The sequence below is a fragment of the Globicephala melas genome, unplaced genomic scaffold (genome assembly GCF_963455315.2).
Source record: "Globicephala melas unplaced genomic scaffold, mGloMel1.2 SCAFFOLD_522, whole genome shotgun sequence".
Taxonomy (NCBI): domain Eukaryota; kingdom Metazoa; phylum Chordata; class Mammalia; order Artiodactyla; family Delphinidae; genus Globicephala; species Globicephala melas.
Window position 1 is genome coordinate 124,259 of NW_027207687.1, and position 21,281 is coordinate 145,539.

Genomic DNA, 21,281 nt, shown 5'->3' on the forward strand with positions numbered 1-21,281 from the left:
CGCTCCCGGGGTGGCTGGCCCGGACCCAGACTCCGCCGCGGGCCCAGTTGCCGTCCTTTCGGCCCGCGAGCCCCTCGACCTGCACCTGGCCGCCCCCACCGGCGCCCAGCCCCGGCGCCGCCACCTGTGTGCCGGTGTGTCCCTCCACAGCTCCCTCCGACAAAAGCCCCCCCCCACCCCGCCCCTCTGGCGTGTCACCGCGGCCGGGTGCGGGAGCGGGATCGAGGGCAGGGGCCGCTTCCCCGGGCCTGCCGGCCACCAGGGGCGGGGTCCTGAGCTCGGCGGGGGGTGTGGGGGCAAGGGTGGCCTTGCCGGGGCTGAGGGGCCGTGGCGACTCAATGGTGGCTCCCGGTGGCTTCGGGCCAGCTGCTGTCGGGCAGGAGGGCCGGCCCGGGCTGCGGCCGGGCTGCGCCTAGGGCCGCGTGGGCGGGCAGGGCCGATGCCCAAGGGACCGCGGGCCCCGGGCCCTGAAGCCTCCGGGGCCACGTCCCTGTGAGCGACGTGCGGGATCTTGGGCGGGGCGCCAAGCGCCGAAGGGTTTGCTGGGTCACGGCCGCCCTGGGCTGGGAGGTGGTCGCCAAACCCTCCGCCGCCGCCCGATACCCGAGACCTCCGTTGCCCCTGCCTGGGCGGGCGAGGGGGCCCTGCCGGGGCGGGCCGGCCGCCAGGCTGGCGTTAAGGCGCCAGCGCCAGCGAAACTGGGCCTCAAGAGGCCGCCCGCGGCCCCCCGCCCCCGTCTACGGCCATACCACCCTGAACGCGCCCGATCTCGTCTGATCTCGGAAGCTAAGCAGGGTCGGGCCTGGTTAGTACTTGGATGGGAGACCGCCTGGGAATACCGGGTGCTGTAGGCTTTTTGCCTCCCGCTCCGCCCGCCTTCTCCTTTACTCGCCCGCGGCGGGGGGGCCGCCGGCTCCGCCCCCGCCGAGCCCCGCTGCAGGCAGTAGTCAAGGTGGGTTTACCTGCCCGAGCAGGAAGCTTGGGCGATGGCAGAAGTGGGAAGAAACTCTTGAGCACAGGTTCTTGGGATCCACGGAGCAGCGCATGCACATGCGATGGGTGCCTACACAGCTGGCTTGCTTGTCTGTGGGGAAAGGCGAGATGGGTCAGGGCCTGGGTTCCTGAGGGGCTGAGAATCAAGGCAGGGATAGAAGAAAGGGGACAGGCCCACATCCCCTGAACCCACGCCGGCGCCCACTCACCTTTGTGGAAAATACGATTGAAAAGTGCCCGCAAGAATCTCTTCAGATGCCTCCAGAGTTGAGGCAAGAAGGGGAGGGGGGAGGCCGGGAGCAGGGTGAGCCCTGAAATCCAACCCTTGTCCCGGTCACACCCCAGCAGCCCTCCCACCTCAGCCCCTTCAAGACCCCAGGGCTCCCCCAACCGCGCTGCACAGATCCTGCCCTGACCATAGTCACCATGTTGATCCCCACGTTGAGCAAGATGAAGCTGACCGGGATCAGAAGAATTGAGTATCCTTGCTCCTGGCATTTCCTGGGGATGGGGCCAGTGAACGGCTCGGCTCGGTAGTAGTTTCGCTCACCCATGGCCGTTGGTCCCAGGACTGCCTGGGCCCTCTGCCCTCCAGTTTTAACTGGGAGCCAGACTGGGTCATAATGGGGCAGGTGGTGAGGTCACAGTGAGGGAGGGGGATGAAAAGGAGGGCCCAGAGTGGCATTCCCTGGTAACCAGGGTCAGGTAAGCTGAGCCTGGACAGTCAAACAGGGCCCGGTGGCCAGCATACATCCCCTCGAGCGGTCATTCATTCGCTCACCGCCCGCTGACTCACTTGTTCAAATGACACATTGCGTCTCTTGGCCCCTCTTGAGACTAGGAAGACCTTGGCCTCAGAGGCCTGCTGAAGGCCTGGCTGGAGTCCAGAGCCTCAGCCTTCTTCATGCCCTTCACTGGGCCTGGAGCTGGACCTGCCCAGATGTGGAACCTCCCAGTTTGGAAGCAACTTCTTGTATGAGGCTCTCTGTGGACAGGGACAGCTGAGACACAGAGGAGGTGCCCAGAGACCAGGGGTTTGGAGTCTGCAGCTGCAGATGTACTTAGTGCATGGTATAGGACCAGGAGGGGCCTGCTGGCAGAACTGTGGCCACTAAACCAAAGGGACCCTCAGGCCAAGAAGGGGACACTGGCTTCTTATTGCAGGAAGCCAAGCGCAGGGACCCAGGCTGGCAGAAGGAGTGGCGCTTCCAAGCCACAGACCACCAATGTTTCCTGGACTCTGGCGCTCTTTATTCCTCTCTCCATGCCCTGCCGCCCCCTGCCCCTGCCCCCACTTGCTGCTGGTAAGTTCATTTTCCCAGTCTGGCTCCCGTGCAGAGAGGGCCTGGAGGCCGAGGTGGAAGGTAGCAGCGAGTTGGCCCGCGCTTGGCCCTCCTGCGGTTGCCGCTTCAGCACCAGACTGTCATACACCTGGTAGTTGGCATTGCCTCCCGGGTTCCGGCTGAGTGGCATGAAGGTGGGCGGGGGTGGAGGGTGCTCGGTAGCCTGGACGTCGGGCAGGAGGTGAGAGGGGCGGAGGAGCAGCGCTGAGCTGGGAGCCGGGGCCCGCTGGTCCGAGGCCTCGGCCAGTACCGTGAGGGAGGCGGAGGTGGCCACAGGGCGCCGCAAGGGCAGGATCTCAGCCCATTCGGCCGCCGGGTGCCGCACCTCGTGGGGATCGCGGGAGTAATCCAAGTGTCCCGTGGAGGGATGCAGGCTGCGGTTGGACTCGCTGTGAGCACAGCTGGGGAGGCTACGTCTCTGGGCCGGTGGGGTGTCGCGCTACCAGGCGTCGGGCCGGTAGACCCGAGGCAACAGAGCGGATGGAGGCTCAGAGCCCTCCAGACCCAGACTCCGCCATGGGCCCAGTTGCCGTCCTTTCGGCCCGCGAGCCCCTCGACCTGCACCTGGCCGCCCCCACCGGCGCCCAACCCCGGCGCCGCCACCTGTGTGCCGGTGTGTCCCTCCACAGCTCCCTCCGACAAAAGCCCCCCCCCACCCCGCCCCTCTGGCGTGTCACCGCGGCCGGGTGCGGGAGCGGGATCGAGGGCAGGGGCCGCTTCCCCGGGCCTGCCGGCCACCAGGGGCGGGGTCCTGAGCTCGGCGGGGGGTGTGGGGGCAAGGGTGGCCTTGCCGGGGCTGAGGGGCCGTGGCGACTCAATGGTGGCTCCCGGTGGCTTCGGGCCAGCTGCTGTCGGGCAGGAGGGCCGGCCCGGGCTGCGGCCGGGCTGCGCCTAGGGCCGCGTGGGCGGGCAGGGCCGATGCCCAAGGGACCGCGGGCCCCGGGCCCTGAAGCCTCCGGGGCCACGTCCCTGTGAGCGACGTGCGGGATCTTGGGCGGGGCGCCAAGCGCCGAAGGGTTTGCTGGGTCACGGCCGCCCTGGGCTGGGAGGTGGTCGCCAAACCCTCCGCCGCCGCCCGATACCCGAGACCTCCGTTGCCCCTGCCTGGGCGGGCGAGGGGGCCCTGCCGGGGCGGGCCGGCCGCCAGGCTGGCGTTAAGGCGCCAGCGCCAGCGAAACTGGGCCTCAAGAGGCCGCCCGCGGCCCCCCGCCCCCGTCTACGGCCATACCACCCTGAACGCGCCCGATCTCGTCTGATCTCGGAAGCTAAGCAGGGTCGGGCCTGGTTAGTACTTGGATGGGAGACCGCCTGGGAATACCGGGTGCTGTAGGCTTTTTGCCTCCCGCTCCGCCCGCCTTCTCCTTTACTCGCCCGCGGCGGGGGCCGCCGGCTCCGCCCCCGCCGGGCCCCGCTGCAGGCCCCACCTCCTCAGGCCCCTCCCACCACTGCGCGCGCCGGCGGGGTCGCTCCCCGCCGGCCCGGCCGGCCAGGCGGCCAGAAGGCGGCCCTGGAAGGCAGGCGCACCCCAGACGCTCCCGGGGTGGCTGGCCCGGACCCAGACTCCGCCGCGGGCCCAGTTGCCGTCCTTTCGGCCCGCGAGCCCCTCGACCTGCACCTGGCCGCCCCCACCGGCGCCCAGCCCCGGCGCCGCCACCTGTGTGCCGGTGTGTCCCTCCACAGCTCCCTCCGACAAAAGCCCCCCCCCACCCCGCCCCTCTGGCGTGTCACCGCGGCCGGGTGCGGGAGCGGGATCGAGGGCAGGGGCCGCTTCCCCGGGCCTGCCGGCCACCAGGGGCGGGGTCCTGAGCTCGGCGGGGGGTGTGGGGGCAAGGGTGGCCTTGCCGGGGCTGAGGGGCCGTGGCGACTCAATGGTGGCTCCCGGTGGCTTCGGGCCAGCTGCTGTCGGGCAGGAGGGCCGGCCCGGGCTGCGGCCGGGCTGCGCCTAGGGCCGCGTGGGCGGGCAGGGCCGATGCCCAAGGGACCGCGGGCCCCGGGCCCTGAAGCCTCCGGGGCCACGTCCCTGTGAGCGACGTGCGGGATCTTGGGCGGGGCGCCAAGCGCCGAAGGGTTTGCTGGGTCACGGCCGCCCTGGGCTGGGAGGTGGTCGCCAAACCCTCCGCCGCCGCCCGATACCCGAGACCTCCGTTGCCCCTGCCTGGGCGGGCGAGGGGGCCCTGCCGGGGCGGGCCGGCCGCCAGGCTGGCGTTAAGGCGCCAGCGCCAGCGAAACTGGGCCTCAAGAGGCCGCCCGCGGCCCCCCGCCCCCGTCTACGGCCATACCACCCTGAACGCGCCCGATCTCGTCTGATCTCGGAAGCTAAGCAGGGTCGGGCCTGGTTAGTACTTGGATGGGAGACCGCCTGGGAATACCGGGTGCTGTAGGCTTTTTGCCTCCCGCTCCGCCCGCCTTCTCCTTTACTCGCCCGCGGCGGGGGGGCCGCCGGCTCCGCCCCCGCCGAGCCCCGCTGCAGGCAGTAGTCAAGGTGGGTTTACCTGCCCGAGCAGGAAGCTTGGGCGATGGCAGAAGTGGGAAGAAACTCTTGAGCACAGGTTCTTGGGATCCACGGAGCAGCGCATGCACATGCGATGGGTGCCTACACAGCTGGCTTGCTTGTCTGTGGGGAAAGGCGAGATGGGTCAGGGCCTGGGTTCCTGAGGGGCTGAGAATCAAGGCAGGGATAGAAGAAAGGGGACAGGCCCACATCCCCTGAACCCACGCCGGCGCCCACTCACCTTTGTGGAAAATACGATTGAAAAGTGCCCGCAAGAATCTCTTCAGATGCCTCCAGAGTTGAGGCAAGAAGGGGAGGGGGGAGGCCGGGAGCAGGGTGAGCCCTGAAATCCAACCCTTGTCCCGGTCACACCCCAGCAGCCCTCCCACCTCAGCCCCTTCAAGACCCCAGGGCTCCCCCAACCGCGCTGCACAGATCCTGCCCTGACCATAGTCACCATGTTGATCCCCACGTTGAGCAAGATGAAGCTGACCGGGATCAGAAGAATTGAGTATCCTTGCTCCTGGCATTTCCTGGGGATGGGGCCAGTGAACGGCTCGGCTCGGTAGTAGTTTCGCTCACCCATGGCCGTTGGTCCCAGGACTGCCTGGGCCCTCTGCCCTCCAGTTTTAACTGGGAGCCAGACTGGGTCATAATGGGGCAGGTGGTGAGGTCACAGTGAGGGAGGGGGATGAAAAGGAGGGCCCAGAGTGGCATTCCCTGGTAACCAGGGTCAGGTAAGCTGAGCCTGGACAGTCAAACAGGGCCCGGTGGCCAGCATACATCCCCTCGAGCGGTCATTCATTCGCTCACCGCCCGCTGACTCACTTGTTCAAATGACACATTGCGTCTCTTGGCCCCTCTTGAGACTAGGAAGACCTTGGCCTCAGAGGCCTGCTGAAGGCCTGGCTGGAGTCCAGAGCCTCAGCCTTCTTCATGCCCTTCACTGGGCCTGGAGCTGGACCTGCCCAGATGTGGAACCTCCCAGTTTGGAAGCAACTTCTTGTATGAGGCTCTCTGTGGACAGGGACAGCTGAGACACAGAGGAGGTGCCCAGAGACCAGGGGTTTGGAGTCTGCAGCTGCAGATGTACTTAGTGCATGGTATAGGACCAGGAGGGGCCTGCTGGCAGAACTGTGGCCACTAAACCAAAGGGACCCTCAGGCCAAGAAGGGGACACTGGCTTCTTATTGCAGGAAGCCAAGCGCAGGGACCCAGGCTGGCAGAAGGAGTGGCGCTTCCAAGCCACAGACCACCAATGTTTCCTGGACTCTGGCGCTCTTTATTCCTCTCTCCATGCCCTGCCGCCCCCTGCCCCTGCCCCCACTTGCTGCTGGTAAGTTCATTTTCCCAGTCTGGCTCCCGTGCAGAGAGGGCCTGGAGGCCGAGGTGGAAGGTAGCAGCGAGTTGGCCCGCGCTTGGCCCTCCTGCGGTTGCCGCTTCAGCACCAGACTGTCATACACCTGGTAGTTGGCATTGCCTCCCGGGTTCCGGCTGAGTGGCATGAAGGTGGGCGGGGGTGGAGGGTGCTCGGTAGCCTGGACGTCGGGCAGGAGGTGAGAGGGGCGGAGGAGCAGCGCTGAGCTGGGAGCCGGGGCCCGCTGGTCCGAGGCCTCGGCCAGTACCGTGAGGGAGGCGGAGGTGGCCACAGGGCGCCGCAAGGGCAGGATCTCAGCCCATTCGGCCGCCGGGTGCCGCACCTCGTGGGGATCGCGGGAGTAATCCAAGTGTCCCGTGGAGGGATGCAGGCTGCGGTTGGACTCGCTGTGAGCACAGCTGGGGAGGCTACGTCTGTGGGCCGGTGGGGTGTCGCGCTACCAGGCGTCGGGCCGGTAGACCCGAGGCAACAGAGCGGATGGAGGCTCAGAGCCCTCCAGACCCAGACTCCGCCATGGGCCCAGTTGCCGTCCTTTCGGCCCGCGAGCCCCTCGACCTGCACCTGGCCGCCCCCACCGGCGCCCAGCCCCGGCGCCGCCACCTGTGTGCCGGTATGTCCCTCCACAGCTCCCTCCGTCAAAAGCCCCCCCCCACCCCGCCCCTCTGGCGTGTCACCGCGGCCGGGTGCGGGAGCGGGATCGAGGGCAGGGGCCGCTTCCCCGGGCCTGCCGGCCACCAGGGGCGGGGTCCTGAGCTCGGCGGGGGGTGTGGGGGCAAGGGTGGCCTTGCCGGGGCTGAGGGGCCGTGGCGACTCAATGGTGGCTCCCGGTGGCTTCGGGCCAGCTGCTGTCGGGCAGGAGGGCCGGCCCGGGCTGCGGCCGGGCTGCGCCTAGGGCCGCGTGGGCGGGCAGGGCCGATGCCCAAGGGACCGCGGGCCCCGGGCCCTGAAGCCTCCGGGGCCACGTCCCTGTGAGCGACGTGCGGGATCTTGGGCGGGGCGCCAAGCGCCGAAGGGTTTGCTGGGTCACGGCCGCCCTGGGCTGGGAGGTGGTCGCCAAACCCTCCGCCGCCGCCCGATACCCGAGACCTCCGTTGCCCCTGCCTGGGCGGGCGAGGGGGCCCTGCCGGGGCGGGCCGGCCGCCAGGCTGGCGTTAAGGCGCCAGCGCCAGCGAAACTGGGCCTCAAGAGGCCGCCCGCGGCGCCCCGCCCCCGTCTACGGCCATACCACCCTGAACGCGCCCGATCTCGTCTGATCTCGGAAGCTAAGCAGGGTCGGGCCTGGTTAGTACTTGGATGGGAGACCGCCTGGGAATACCGGGTGCTGTAGGCTTTTTGCCTCCCGCTCCGCCCGCCTTCTCCTTTACTCGCCCGCGGCGGGGGCCGCCGGCTCCGCCCCCGCCGGGCCCCGCTGCAGGCCCCACCTCCTCAGGCCCCTCCCACCACGGCGCGCGCCGGCGGGGTCGCTCCCCGCCGGCCCGGCCGGCCAGGCGGCCAGAAGGCGGCCCTGGAAGGCAGCCGCACCCCAGACGCTCCCGGGGTGGCTGGCCCGGACCCAGACTCCGCCGCGGGCCCAGTTGCCGTCCTTTCGGCCCGCGAGCCCCTCGACCTGCACCTGGCCGCCCCCACCGGCGCCCAACCCCGGCGCCGCCACCTGTGTGCCGGTGTGTCCCTCCACAGCTCCCTCCGACAAAAGCCCCCCCCCACCCCGCCCCTCTGGCGTGTCACCGCGGCCGGGTGCGGGAGCGGGATCGAGGGCAGGGGCCGCTTCCCCGGGCCTGCCGGCCACCAGGGGCGGGGTCCTGAGCTCGGCGGGGGGTGTGGGGGCAAGGGTGGCCTTGCCGGGGCTGAGGGGCCGTGGCGACTCAATGGTGGCTCCCGGTGGCTTCGGGCCAGCTGCTGTCGGGCAGGAGGGCCGGCCCGGGCTGCGGCCGGGCTGCGCCTAGGGCCGCGTGGGCGGGCAGGGCCGATGCCCAAGGGACCGCGGGCCCCGGGCCCTGAAGCCTCCGGGGCCACGTCCCTGTGAGCGACGTGCGGGATCTTGGGCGGGGCGCCAAGCGCCGAAGGGTTTGCTGGGTCACGGCCGCCCTGGGCTGGGAGGTGGTCGCCAAACCCTCCGCCGCCGCCCGATACCCGAGACCTCCGTTGCCCCTGCCTGGGCGGGCGAGGGGGCCCTGCCGGGGCGGGCCGGCCGCCAGGCTGGCGTTAAGGCGCCAGCGCCAGCGAAACTGGGCCTCAAGAGGCCGCCCGCGGCCCCCCGCCCCCGTCTACGGCCATACCACCCTGAACGCGCCCGATCTCGTCTGATCTCGGAAGCTAAGCAGGGTCGGGCCTGGTTAGTACTTGGATGGGAGACCGCCTGGGAATACCGGGTGCTGTAGGCTTTTTGCCTCCCGCTCCGCCCGCCTTCTCCTTTACTCGCCCGCGGCGGGGTCGCCGGCTCCGCCCCCGCCGGGCCCCGCTGCAGGCCCCACCTCCTCAGGCCCCTCCCACCACGGCGCGCGCCGGCGGGGTCGCTCCCCGCCGGCCCGGCCGGCCAGGCGGCCAGAAGGCGGCCCTGGAAGGCAGGCGCACCCCAGACGCTCCCGGGGTGGCTGGCCCGGACCCAGACTCCGCCGCGGGCCCAGTTGCCGTCCTTTCGGCCCGCGAGCCCCTCGACCTGCACCTGGCCGCCCCCACCGGCGCCCAGCCCCGGCGCCGCCACCTGTGTGCCGGTGTGTCCCTCCACAGCTCCCTCCGACAAAAGCCCCCCCCCACCCCGCCCCTCTGGCGTGTCACCGCGGCCGGGTGCGGGAGCGGGATCGAGGGCAGGGGCCGCTTCCCCGGGCCTGCCGGCCACCAGGGGCGGGGTCCTGAGCTCGGCGGGGGGTGTGGGGGCAAGGGTGGCCTTGCCGGGGCTGAGGGGCCGTGGCGACTCAATGGTGGCTCCCGGTGGCTTCGGGCCAGCTGCTGTCGGGCAGGAGGGCCGGCCCGGGCTGCGGCCGGGCTGCGCCTAGGGCCGCGTGGGCGGGCAGGGCCGATGCCCAAGGGACCGCGGGCCCCGGGCCCTGAAGCCTCCGGGGCCACGTCCCTGTGAGCGACGTGCGGGATCTTGGGCGGGGCGCCAAGCGCCGAAGGGTTTGCTGGGTCACGGCCGCCCTGGGCTGGGAGGTGGTCGCCAAACCCTCCGCCGCCGCCCGATACCCGAGACCTCCGTTGCCCCTGCCTGGGCGGGCGAGGGGGCCCTGCCGGGGCGGGCCGGCCGCCAGGCTGGCGTTAAGGCGCCAGCGCCAGCGAAACTGGGCCTCAAGAGGCCGCCCGCGGCCCCCCGCCCCCGTCTACGGCCATACCACCCTGAACGCGCCCGATCTCGTCTGATCTCGGAAGCTAAGCAGGGTCGGGCCTGGTTAGTACTTGGATGGGAGACCGCCTGGGAATACCGGGTGCTGTAGGCTTTTTGCCTCCCGCTCCGCCCGCCTTCTCCTTTACTCGCCCGCGGCGGGGGCCGCCGGCTCCGCCCCCGCTGGGCCCCGCTGCAGGCCCCACCTCCTCAGGCCCCTCCCACCACGGCGCGCGCCGGCGGGGTCGCTCCCCGCCGGCCCGGCCGGCCAGGCGGCCAGAAGGCGGCCCTGGAAGGCAGGCGCACCCCAGACGCTCCCGGGGTGGCTGGCCCGGACCCAGACTCCGCCGCGGGCCCAGTTGCCGTCCTTTCGGCCCGCGAGCCCCTCGACCTGCACCTGGCCGCCCCCACCGGCGCCCAGCCCCGGCGCCGCCACCTGTGTGCCGGTGTGTCCCTCCACAGCTCCCTCCGACAAAAGCCCCCCCCCACCCCGCCCCTCTGGCGTGTCACCGCGGCCGGGTGCGGGAGCGGGATCGAGGGCAGGGGCCGCTTCCCCGGGCCTGCCGGCCACCAGGGGCGGGGTCCTGAGCTCGGCGGGGGGTGTGGGGGCAAGGGTGGCCTTGCCGGGGCTGAGGGGCCGTGGCGACTCAATGGTGGCTCCCGGTGGCTTCGGGCCAGCTGCTGTCGGGCAGGAGGGCCGGCCCGGGCTGCGGCCGGGCTGCGCCTAGGGCCGCGTGGGCGGGCAGGGCCGATGCCCAAGGGACCGCGGGCCCCGGGCCCTGAAGCCTCCGGGGCCACGTCCCTGTGAGCGACGTGCGGGATCTTGGGCGGGGCGCCAAGCGCCGAAGGGTTTGCTGGGTCACGGCCGCCCTGGGCTGGGAGGTGGTCGCCAAACCCTCCGCCGCCGCCCGATACCCGAGACCTCCGTTGCCCCTGCCTGGGCGGGCGAGGGGGCCCTGCCGGGGCGGGCCGGCCGCCAGGCTGGCGTTAAGGCGCCAGCGCCAGCGAAACTGGGCCTCAAGAGGCCGCCCGCGGCCCCCCGCCCCCGTCTACGGCCATACCACCCTGAACGCGCCCGATCTCGTCTGATCTCGGAAGCTAAGCAGGGTCGGGCCTGGTTAGTACTTGGATGGGAGACCGCCTGGGAATACCGGGTGCTGTAGGCTTTTTGCCTCCCGCTCCGCCCGCCTTCTCCTTTACTCGCCCGCGGCGGGGGGGCCGCCGGCTCCGCCCCCGCCGAGCCCCGCTGCAGGCAGTAGTCAAGGTGGGTTTACCTGCCCGAGCAGGAAGCTTGGGCGATGGCAGAAGTGGGAAGAAACTCTTGAGCACAGGTTCTTGGGATCCACGGAGCAGCGCATGCACATGCGATGGGTGCCTACACAGCTGGCTTGCTTGTCTGTGGGGAAAGGCGAGATGGGTCAGGGCCTGGGTTCCTGAGGGGCTGAGAATCAAGGCAGGGATAGAAGAAAGGGGACAGGCCCACATCCCCTGAACCCACGCCGGCGCCCACTCACCTTTGTGGAAAATACGATTGAAAAGTGCCCGCAAGAATCTCTTCAGATGCCTCCAGAGTTGAGGCAAGAAGGGGAGGGGGGAGGCCGGGAGCAGGGTGAGCCCTGAAATCCAACCCTTGTCCCGGTCACACCCCAGCAGCCCTCCCACCTCAGCCCCTTCAAGACCCCAGGGCTCCCCCAACCGCGCTGCACAGATCCTGCCCTGACCATAGTCACCATGTTGATCCCCACGTTGAGCAAGATGAAGCTGACCGGGATCAGAAGAATTGAGTATCCTTGCTCCTGGCATTTCCTGGGGATGGGGCCAGTGAACGGCTCGGCTCGGTAGTAGTTTCGCTCACCCATGGCCGTTGGTCCCAGGACTGCCTGGGCCCTCTGCCCTCCAGTTTTAACTGGGAGCCAGACTGGGTCATAATGGGGCAGGTGGTGAGGTCACAGTGAGGGAGGGGGATGAAAAGGAGGGCCCAGAGTGGCATTCCCTGGTAACCAGGGTCAGGTAAGCTGAGCCTGGACAGTCAAACAGGGCCCGGTGGCCGGCATACATCCCCTCGAGCGGTCATTCATTCGCTCACCGCCCGCTGACTCACTTGTTCAAATGACACATTGCGTCTCTTGGCCCCTCTTGAGACTAGGAAGACCTTGGCCTCAGAGGCCTGCTGAAGGCCTGGCTGGAGTCCAGAGCCTCAGCCTTCTTCATGCCCTTCACTGGGCCTGGAGCTGGACCTGCCCAGATGTGGAACCTCCCAGTTTGGAAGCAACTTCTTGTATGAGGCTCTCTGTGGACAGGGACAGCTGAGACACAGAGGAGGTGCCCAGAGACCAGGGGTTTGGAGTCTGCAGCTGCAGATGTACTTAGTGCATGGTATAGGACCAGGAGGGGCCTGCTGGCAGAACTGTGGCCACTAAACCAAAGGGACCCTCAGGCCAAGAAGGGGACACTGGCTTCTTATTGCAGGAAGCCAAGCGCAGGGACCCAGGCTGGCAGAAGGAGTGGCGCTTCCAAGCCACAGACCACCAATGTTTCCTGGACTCTGGCGCTCTTTATTCCTCTCTCCATGCCCTGCCGCCCCCTGCCCCTGCCCCCACTTGCTGCTGGTAAGTTCATTTTCCCAGTCTGGCTCCCGTGCAGAGAGGGCCTGGAGGCCGAGGTGGAAGGTAGCAGCGAGTTGGCCCGCGCTTGGCCCTCCTGCGGTTGCCGCTTCAGCACCAGACTGTCATACACCTGGTAGTTGGCATTGCCTCCCGGGTTCCGGCTGAGTGGCATGAAGGTGGGCGGGGGTGGAGGGTGCTCGGTAGCCTGGACGTCGGGCAGGAGGTGAGAGGGGCGGAGGAGCAGCGCTGAGCTGGGAGCCGGGGCCCGCTGGTCCGAGGCCTCGGCCAGTACCGTGAGGGAGGCGGAGGTGGCCACAGGGCGCCGCAAGGGCAGGATCTCAGCCCATTCGGCCGCCGGGTGCCGCACCTCGTGGGGATCGCGGGAGTAATCCAAGTGTCCCGTGGAGGGATGCAGGCTGCGGTTGGACTCGCTGTGAGCACAGCTGGGGAGGCTACGTCTCTGGGCCGGTGGGGTGTCGCGCTACCAGGCGTCGGGCCGGTAGACCCGAGGCAACAGAGCGGATGGAGGCTCAGAGCCCTCCAGACCCAGACTCCGCCATGGGCCCAGTTGCCGTCCTTTCGGCCCGCGAGCCCCTCGACCTGCACCTGGCCGCCCCCACCGGCGCCCAGCCCCGGCGCCGCCACCTGTGTGCCGGTATGTCCCTCCACAGCTCCCTCCGTCAAAAGCCCCCCCCCACCCCGCCCCTCTGGCGTGTCACCGCGGCCGGGTGCGGGAGCGGGATCGAGGGCAGGGGCCGCTTCCCCGGGCCTGCCGGCCACCAGGGGCGGGGTCCTGAGCTCGGCGGGGGGTGTGGGGGCAAGGGTGGCCTTGCCGGGGCTGAGGGGCCGTGGCGACTCAATGGTGGCTCCCGGTGGCTTCGGGCCAGCTGCTGTCGGGCAGGAGGGCCGGCCCGGGCTGCGGCCGGGCTGCGCCTAGGGCCGCGTGGGCGGGCAGGGCCGATGCCCAAGGGACCGCGGGCCCCGGGCCCTGAAGCCTCCGGGGCCACGTCCCTGTGAGCGACGTGCGGGATCTTGGGCGGGGCGCCAAGCGCCGAAGGGTTTGCTGGGTCACGGCCGCCCTGGGCTGGGAGGTGGTCGCCAAACCCTCCGCCGCCGCCCGATACCCGAGACCTCCGTTGCCCCTGCCTGGGCGGGCGAGGGGGCCCTGCCGGGGCGGGCCGGCCGCCAGGCTGGCGTTAAGGCGCCAGCGCCAGCGAAACTGGGCCTCAAGAGGCCGCCCGCGGCCCCCCGCCCCCGTCTACGGCCATACCACCCTGAACGCGCCCGATCTCGTCTGATCTCGGAAGCTAAGCAGGGTCGGGCCTGGTTAGTACTTGGATGGGAGACCGCCTGGGAATACCGGGTGCTGTAGGCTTTTTGCCTCCCGCTCCGCCCGCCTTCTCCTTTACTCGCCCGCGGCGGGGGCCGCCGGCTCCGCCCCCGCCGGGCCCCGCTGCAGGCCCCACCTCCTCAGGCCCCTCCCACCACGGCGCGCGCCGGCGGGGTCGCTCCCCGCCGGCCCGGCCGGCCAGGCGGCCAGAAGGCGGCCCTGGAAGGCAGCCGCACCCCAGACGCTCCCGGGGTGGCTGGCCCGGACCCAGACTCCGCCGCGGGCCCAGTTGCCGTCCTTTCGGCCCGCGAGCCCCTCGACCTGCACCTGGCCGCCCCCACCGGCGCCCAGCCCCGGCGCCGCCACCTGTGTGCCGGTGTGTCCCTCCACAGCTCCCTCCGACAAAAGCCCCCCCCCACCCCGCCCCTCTGGCGTGTCACCGCGGCCGGGTGCGGGAGCGGGATCGAGGGCAGGGGCCGCTTCCCCGGGCCTGCCGGCCACCAGGGGCGGGGTCCTGAGCTCGGCGGGGGGTGTGGGGGCAAGGGTGGCCTTGCCGGGGCTGAGGGGCCGTGGCGACTCAATGGTGGCTCCCGGTGGCTTCGGGCCAGCTGCTGTCGGGCAGGAGGGCCGGCCCGGGCTGCGGCCGGGCTGCGCCTAGGGCCGCGTGGGCGGGCAGGGCCGATGCCCAAGGGACCGCGGGCCCCGGGCCCTGAAGCCTCCGGGGCCACGTCCCTGTGAGCGACGTGCGGGATCTTGGGCGGGGCGCCAAGCGCCGAAGGGTTTGCTGGGTCACGGCCGCCCTGGGCTGGGAGGTGGTCGCCAAACCCTCCGCCGCCGCCCGATACCCGAGACCTCCGTTGCCCCTGCCTGGGCGGGCGAGGGGGCCCTGCCGGGGCGGGCCGGCCGCCAGGCTGGCGTTAAGGCGCCAGCGCCAGCGAAACTGGGCCTCAAGAGGCCGCCCGCGGCCCCCCGCCCCCGTCTACGGCCATACCACCCTGAACGCGCCCGATCTCGTCTGATCTCGGAAGCTAAGCAGGGTCGGGCCTGGTTAGTACTTGGATGGGAGACCGCCTGGGAATACCGGGTGCTGTAGGCTTTTTGCCTCCCGCTCCGCCCGCCTTCTCCTTTACTCGCCCGCGGCGGGGGCCGCCGGCTCCGCCCCCGCCGGGCCCCGCTGCAGGCCCCACCTCCTCAGGCCCCTCCCACCACGGCGCGCGCCGGCGGGGTCGCTCCCCGCCGGCCCGGCCGGCCAGGCGGCCAGAAGGCGGCCCTGGAAGGCAGCCGCACCCCAGACGCTCCCGGGGTGGCTGGCCCGGACCCAGACTCCGCCGCGGGCCCAGTTGCCGTCCTTTCGGCCCGCGAGCCCCTCGACCTGCACCTGGCCGCCCCCACCGGCGCCCAGCCCCGGCGCCGCCACCTGTGTGCCGGTGTGTCCCTCCACAGCTCCCTCCGACAAAAGCCCCCCCCCACCCCGCCCCTCTGGCGTGTCACCGCGGCCGGGTGCGGGAGCGGGATCGAGGGCAGGGGCCGCTTCCCCGGGCCTGCCGGCCACCAGGGGCGGGGTCCTGAGCTCGGCGGGGGGTGTGGGGGCAAGGGTGGCCTTGCCGGGGCTGAGGGGCCGTGGCGACTCAATGGTGGCTCCCGGTGGCTTCGGGCCAGCTGCTGTCGGGCAGGAGGGCCGGCCCGGGCTGCGGCCGGGCTGCGCCTAGGGCCGCGTGGGCGGGCAGGGCCGATGCCCAAGGGACCGCGGGCCCCGGGCCCTGAAGCCTCCGGGGCCACGTCCCTGTGAGCGACGTGCGGGATCTTGGGCGGGGCGCCAAGCGCCGAAGGGTTTGCTGGGTCACGGCCGCCCTGGGCTGGGAGGTGGTCGCCAAACCCTCCGCCGCCGCCCGATACCCGAGACCTCCGTTGCCCCTGCCTGGGCGGGCGAGGGGGCCCTGCCGGGGCGGGCCGGCCGCCAGGCTGGCGTTAAGGCGCCAGCGCCAGCGAAACTGGGCCTCAAGAGGCCGCCCGCGGCCCCCCGCCCCCGTCTACGGCCATACCACCCTGAACGCGCCCGATCTCGTCTGATCTCGGAAGCTAAGCAGGGTCGGGCCTGGTTAGTACTTGGATGGGAGACCGCCTGGGAATACCGGGTGCTGTAGGCTTTTTGCCTCCCGCTCCGCCCGCCTTCTCCTTTACTCGCCCGCGGCGGGGGCCGCCGGCTCCGCCCCCGCCGGGCCCCGCTGCAGGCCCCACCTCCTCAGGCCCCTCCCACCACGGCGCGCGCCGGCGGGGTCGCTCCCCGCCGGCCCGGCCGGCCAGGCGGCCAGAAGGCGGCCCTGGAAGGCAGGCGCACCCCAGACGCTCCCGGGGTGGCTGGCCCGGACCCAGACTCCGCCGCGGGCCCAGTTGCCGTCCTTTCGGCCCGCGAGCCCCTCGACCTGCACCTGGCCGCCCCCACCGGCGCCCAGCCCCGGCGCCGCCACCTGTGTGCCGGTGTGTCCCTCCACAGCTCCCTCCGACAAAAGCCCCCCCCCACCCCGCCCCTCTGGCGTGTCACCGCGGCCGGGTGCGGGAGCGGGATCGAGGGCAGGGGCCGCTTCCCCGGGCCTGCCGGCCACCAGGGGCGGGGTCCTGAGCTCGGCGGGGGGTGTGGGGGCAAGGGTGGCCTTGCCGGGGCTGAGGGGCCGTGGCGACTCAATGGTGGCTCCCGGTGGCTTCGGGCCAGCTGCTGTCGGGCAGGAGGGCCGGCCCGGGCTGCGGCCGGGCTGCGCCTAGGGCCGCGTGGGCGGGCAGGGCCGATGCCCAAGGGACCGCGGGCCCCGGGCCCTGAAGCCTCCGGGGCCACGTCCCTGTGAGCGACGTGCGGGATCTTGGGCGGGGCGCCAAGCGCCGAAGGGTTTGCTGGGTCACGGCCGCCCTGGGCTGGGAGGTGGTCGCCAAACCCTCCGCCGCCGCCCGATACCCGAGACCTCCGTTGCCCCTGCCTGGGCGGGCGAGGGGGCCCTGCCGGGGCGGGCCGGCCGCCAGGCTGGCGTTAAGGCGCCAGCGCCAGCGAAACTGGGCCTCAAGAGGCCGCCCGCGGCCCCCCGCCCCCGTCTACGGCCATACCACCCTGAACGCGCCCGATCTCGTCTGATCTCGGAAGCTAAGCAGGGTCGGGCCTGGTTAGTACTTGGATGGGAGACCGCCTGGGAATACCGGGTGCTGTAGGCTTTTTGCCTCCCGCTCCGCCCGCCTTCTCCTTTACTCGCCCGCGGCGGGGGGGCCGCCGGCTCCGCCCCCGCCGAGCCCCGCTGCAGGCAGTAGTCAAGGTGGGTTTACCTGCCCGAGCAGGAAGCTTGGGCGATGGCAGAAGTGGGAAGAAACTCTTGAGCACAGGTTCTTGGGATCCACGGAGCAGCGCATGCACATGCGATGGGTGCCTACACAGCTGGCTTGCTTGTCTGTGGGGAAAGGCGAGATGGGTCAGGGCCTGGGTTCCTGAGGGGCTGAGAATCAAGGCAGGGATAGAAGAAAGGGGACAGGCCCACATCCCCTGAACCCACGCCGGCGCCCACTCACCTTTGTGGAAAATACGATTGAAAAGTGCCCGCAAGAATCTCTTCAGATGCCTCCAGAGTTGAGGCAAGAAGGGGAGGGGGGAGGCCGGGAGCAGGGTGAGCCCTGAAATCCAACCCTTGTCCCGGTCACACCCCAGCAGCCCTCCCACCTCAGCCCCTTCAAGACCCCAGGGCTCCCCCAACCGCGCTGCACAGATCCTGCCCTGACCATAGTCACCATGTTGATCCCCACGTTGAGCAAGATGAAGCTGACCGGGATCAGAAGAATTGAGTATCCTTGCTCCTGGCATTTCCTGGGGATGGGGCCAGTGAACGGCTCGGCTCGGTAGTAGTTTCGCTCACCCATGGCCGTTGGTCCCAGGACTGCCTGGGCCCTCTGCCCTCCAGTTTTAACTGGGAGCCAGACTGGGTCATAATGGGGCAGGTGGTGAGGTCACAGTGAGGGAGGGGGATGAAAAGGAGGGCCCAGAGTGGCATTCCCTGGTAACCAGGGTCAGGTAAGCTGAGCCTGGACAGTCAAACAGGGCCCGGTGGCCGGCATACATCCCCTCGAGCGGTCATTCATTCGCTCACCGCCCGCTGACTCACTTGTTCAAATGACACATTGCGTCTCTTGGCCCCTCTTGAGACTAGGAAGACCTTGGCCTCAGAGGCCTGCTGAAGGCCTGGCTGGAGTCCAGAGCCTCAGCCTTCTTCATGCCCTTCACTGGGCCTGGAGCTGGACCTGCCCAGATGTGGAACCTCCCAGTTTGGAAGCAACTTCTTGTATGAGGCTCTCTGTGGACAGGGACAGCTGAGACACAGAGGAGGTGCCCAGAGACCAGGGGTTTGGAGTCTGCAGCTGCAGATGTACTTAGTGCATGGTATAGGACCAGGAGGGGCCTGCTGGCAGAACTGTGGCCACTAAACCAAAGGGACCCTCAGGCCAAGAAGGGGACACTGGCTTCTTATTGCAGGAAGCCAAGCGCAGGGACCCAGGCTGGCAGAAGGAGTGGCGCTTCCAAGCCACAGACCACCAATGTTTCCTGGACTCTGGCGCTCTTTATTCCTCTCTCCATGCCCTGCCGCCCCCTGCCCCTGCCCCCACTTGCTGCTGGTAAGTTCATTTTCCCAGTCTGGCTCCCGTGCAGAGAGGGCCTGGAGGCCGAGGTGGAAGGTAGCAGCGAGTTGGCCCGCGCTTGGCCCTCCTGCGGTTGCCGCTTCAGCACCAGACTGTCATACACCTGGTAGTTGGCATTGCCTCCCGGGTTCCGGCTGAGTGGCATGAAGGTGGGCGGGGGTGGAGGGTGCTCGGTAGCCTGGACGTCGGGCAGGAGGTGAGAGGGGCGGAGGAGCAGCGCTGAGCTGGGAGCCGGGGCCCGCTGGTCCGAGGCCTCGGCCAGTACCGTGAGGGAGGCGGAGGTGGCCACAGGGCGCCGCAAGGGCAGGATCTCAGCCCATTCGGCCGCCGGGTGCCGCACCTCGTGGGGATCGCGGGAGTAATCCAAGTGTCCCGTGGAGGGATGCAGGCTGCGGTTGGACTCGCTGTGAGCACAGCTGGGGAGGCTACGTCTCTGGGCCGGTGGGGTGTCGCGCTACCAGGCGTCGGGCCGGTAGACCCGAGGCAACAGAGCGGATGGAGGCTCAGAGCCCTCCAGACCCAGACTCCGCCATGGGCCCAGTTGCCGTCCTTTCGGCCCGCGAGCCCCTCGACCTGCACCTGGCCGCCCCCACCGGCGCCCAGCCCCGGCGCCGCCACCTGTGTGCCGGTATGTCCCTCCACAGCTCCCTCCGTCAAAAGCCCCCCCCCACCCCGCCCCTCTGGCGTGTCACCGCGGCCGGGTGCGGGAGCGGGATCGAGGGCAGGGGCCGCTTCCCCGGGCCTGCCGGCCACCAGGGGCGGGGTCCTGAGCTCGGCGGGGGGTGTGGGGGCAAGGGTGGCCTTGCCGGGGCTGAGGGGCCGTGGCGACTCAATGGTGGCTCCCGGTGGCTTCGGGCCAGCTGCTGTCGGGCAGGAGGGCCGGCCGGGCTGCGGCCGGGCTGCGCCTAGGGCCGCGTGGGCGGGCAGGGCCGATGCCCAAGGGACCGCGGGCCCCGGGCCCTGAAGCCTCCGGGGCCACGTCCCTGTGAGCGACGTGCGGGATCTTGGGCGGGGCGCCAAGCGCCGAAGGGTTTGCTGGGTCCACGGCCGCCCTGGGCTGGGAGGTGGTCGCCAAACCCTCCGCCGCCGCCCGATACCCGAGACCTCCGTTGCCCCTGCCTGGGCGGGCGAGGGGGCCCTGCCGGGGCGGGCCGGCCGCCAGGCTGGCGTTAAGGCGCCAGCGCCAGCGAAACTGGGCCTCAAGAGGCCGCCCGCGGCCCCCCGCCCCCGTCTACGGCCATACCACCCTGAACGCGCCCGATCTCGTCTGATCTCGGAAGCTAAGCAGGGTCGGGCCTGGTTAGTACTTGGATGGGAGACCGCCTGGGAATACCGGGTGCTGTAGGCTTTTTGCCTCCCGCTCCGCCCGCCTTCTCCTTTACTCGCCCGCGGCGGGGGCCGCCGGCTCCGCCCCGCCGGGCCCCGCTGCAGGCCCCACCTCCTCAGGCCCCTCCCACCACGGCGCGCGCCGGCGGGGTCGCTCCCCGCCGCCGGCCGGCCAGGCGGCCAGAAGGCGGCCCTGGAAGGCAGCCGCACCCCAGACGCTCCCGGGGTGGCTGGCCCGGACCCAGACTCCGCCGCGGGCCCAGTTGCCGTCCTTTCGGCCCGCGAGCCCCTCGACCTGCACCTGGCCGCCCCACCGGCGCCCAGCCCCGGCGCCGCCACCTGTGTGCCGGTGTGTCCCTCCACAGCTCCCTCCGACAAAAGCCCCCCCCCACCCCGCCCCTCTGGCGTGTCACCGCGGCCGGGTGCGGGAGCGGGATCGAGGGCAGGGGCCGCTTCCCCGGGCCTGCCGGCCACCAGGGGCGGGGTCCTGAGCTCGGCGGGGGGTGTGGGGGCAAGGGTGGCCTTGCCGGGGCTGAGGGGCCGTGGCGACTCAATGGTGGCTCCCGGTGGCTTCGGGCCAGCTGCTGTCGGGCAGGAGGGCCGGCCCGGGCTGCGGCCGGGCTGCGCCTAGGGCCGCGTGGGCGGGCAGGGCCGATGCCCAAGGGACCGCGGGCCCCGGGCCCTGAAGCCTCCGGGGCCACGTCCCTGTGAGCGACGTGCGGGATCTTGGGCGGGGCGCCAAGCGCCGAAGGGTTTGCTGGGTCACGGCCGCCCTGGGCTGGGAGGTGGTCGCCAAACCCTCCGCCGCCGCCCGATACCCGAGACCTCCGTTGCCCCTGCCTGGGCGGGCGAGGGGGCCCTGCCGGGGCGGGCCGGCCGCCAGGCTGGCGTTAAGGCGCCAGCGCCAGCGAAACTGGGCCTCAAGAGGCCGCCCGCGGCCCCCCGCCCCCGTCTACGGCCATACCACCCTGAACGCGCCCGATCTCGTCTGATCTCGGAAGCTAAGCAGGGTCGGGCCTGGTTAGTACTTGGATGGGAGACCGCCTGGGAATACCGGGTGCTGTAGGCTTTTTGCCTCCCGCTCCGCCCGCCTTCTCCTTTACTCGCCCGCGGCGGGGGCCGCCGGCTCCGCCCCCGCCGGGCCCCGCTGCAGGCCCCACCTCCTCAGGCCCCTCCCACCACGGCGCGCGCCGGCGGGGTCGCTCCCCGCCGGCCCGGCCGGCCAGGCGGCCAGAAGGCGGCCCTGGAAGGCAGCCGCACCCCAGACGCTCCCGGGGTGGCTGGCCCGGACCCAGACTCCGCCGCGGGCCCAGTTGCCGTCCTTTCGGCCCGCGAGCCCCTCGACCTGCACCTGGCCGCCCCCACCGGCGCCCAGCCCCGGCGCCGCCACCTGTGTGCCGGTGTGTCCCTCCACAGCTCCCTCCGACAAAAGCCCCCCCCACCCCGCCCCTCTGGCGTGTCACCGCGGCCGGGTGCGGGAGCGGGATCGAGGGCAGGGGCCGCTTCCCCGGGCCTGCCGGCCACCAGGGGCGGGGTCCTGAGCTCGGCGGGGGGTGTGGGGGCAAGGGTGGCCTTGCCGGGGCTGAGGGGCCGTGGCGACTCAATGGTGGCTCCCGGTGGCTTCGGGCCAGCTGCTGTCGGGCAGGAGGGCCGGCCCGGGCTGCGGCCGGGCTGCGCCTAGGGCCGCGTGGGCGGGCAGGGCCGATGCCCAAGGGACCGCGGGCCCCGGGCCCTGAAGCCTCCGGGGCCACGTCCCTGTGAGCGACGTGCGGGATCTTGGGCGGGGCGCCAAGCGCCGAAGGGTTTGCTGGGTCACGGCCGCCCTGGGCTGGG

At 71.3% G+C, this 21,281-nt stretch overlaps 13 non-coding genes across 13 annotated transcripts; all 13 read left to right on the top strand.

Annotated features, from left to right (window-relative positions):
• The first annotated feature begins 735 nt into the window (after positions 1-735).
• LOC132596174 (5S ribosomal RNA) lies at positions 736-854 on the top strand. Its single transcript, XR_009562274.1, has one exon. It is a non-coding gene; the product is annotated as a 5S ribosomal RNA (ribosomal RNA).
• Positions 855-3,550: 2,696 nt separating this feature from the next.
• On the top strand, positions 3,551-3,669 carry LOC132596175 (5S ribosomal RNA). The gene has a single exon (XR_009562275.1). It is a non-coding gene; the product is annotated as a 5S ribosomal RNA (ribosomal RNA).
• A 932-nt stretch (positions 3,670-4,601) lies between these two features.
• LOC132596176 (5S ribosomal RNA) lies at positions 4,602-4,720 on the top strand. Its single transcript, XR_009562276.1, has one exon. It is a non-coding gene; the product is annotated as a 5S ribosomal RNA (ribosomal RNA).
• Positions 4,721-7,416: 2,696 nt separating this feature from the next.
• LOC132596177 (5S ribosomal RNA) lies at positions 7,417-7,535 on the top strand. The gene has a single exon (XR_009562277.1). It is a non-coding gene; the product is annotated as a 5S ribosomal RNA (ribosomal RNA).
• A 932-nt stretch (positions 7,536-8,467) lies between these two features.
• LOC132596179 (5S ribosomal RNA) lies at positions 8,468-8,586 on the top strand. Its single transcript, XR_009562279.1, has one exon. It is a non-coding gene; the product is annotated as a 5S ribosomal RNA (ribosomal RNA).
• A 931-nt stretch (positions 8,587-9,517) lies between these two features.
• LOC132596180 (5S ribosomal RNA) lies at positions 9,518-9,636 on the top strand. The gene has a single exon (XR_009562280.1). It is a non-coding gene; the product is annotated as a 5S ribosomal RNA (ribosomal RNA).
• Positions 9,637-10,568: 932 nt separating this feature from the next.
• On the top strand, positions 10,569-10,687 carry LOC132596181 (5S ribosomal RNA). The gene has a single exon (XR_009562281.1). It is a non-coding gene; the product is annotated as a 5S ribosomal RNA (ribosomal RNA).
• Positions 10,688-13,383: 2,696 nt separating this feature from the next.
• LOC132596182 (5S ribosomal RNA) lies at positions 13,384-13,502 on the top strand. The gene has a single exon (XR_009562282.1). It is a non-coding gene; the product is annotated as a 5S ribosomal RNA (ribosomal RNA).
• A 932-nt stretch (positions 13,503-14,434) lies between these two features.
• On the top strand, positions 14,435-14,553 carry LOC132596183 (5S ribosomal RNA). The gene has a single exon (XR_009562283.1). It is a non-coding gene; the product is annotated as a 5S ribosomal RNA (ribosomal RNA).
• Positions 14,554-15,485: 932 nt separating this feature from the next.
• On the top strand, positions 15,486-15,604 carry LOC132596184 (5S ribosomal RNA). The gene has a single exon (XR_009562284.1). It is a non-coding gene; the product is annotated as a 5S ribosomal RNA (ribosomal RNA).
• Positions 15,605-16,536: 932 nt separating this feature from the next.
• LOC132596185 (5S ribosomal RNA) lies at positions 16,537-16,655 on the top strand. Its single transcript, XR_009562285.1, has one exon. It is a non-coding gene; the product is annotated as a 5S ribosomal RNA (ribosomal RNA).
• Positions 16,656-19,351: 2,696 nt separating this feature from the next.
• Positions 19,352-19,470, top strand: LOC132596186 (5S ribosomal RNA). Its single transcript, XR_009562286.1, has one exon. It is a non-coding gene; the product is annotated as a 5S ribosomal RNA (ribosomal RNA).
• Positions 19,471-20,398: 928 nt separating this feature from the next.
• LOC132596187 (5S ribosomal RNA) lies at positions 20,399-20,517 on the top strand. Its single transcript, XR_009562287.1, has one exon. It is a non-coding gene; the product is annotated as a 5S ribosomal RNA (ribosomal RNA).
• Positions 20,518-21,281: the final 764 nt, after the last annotated feature.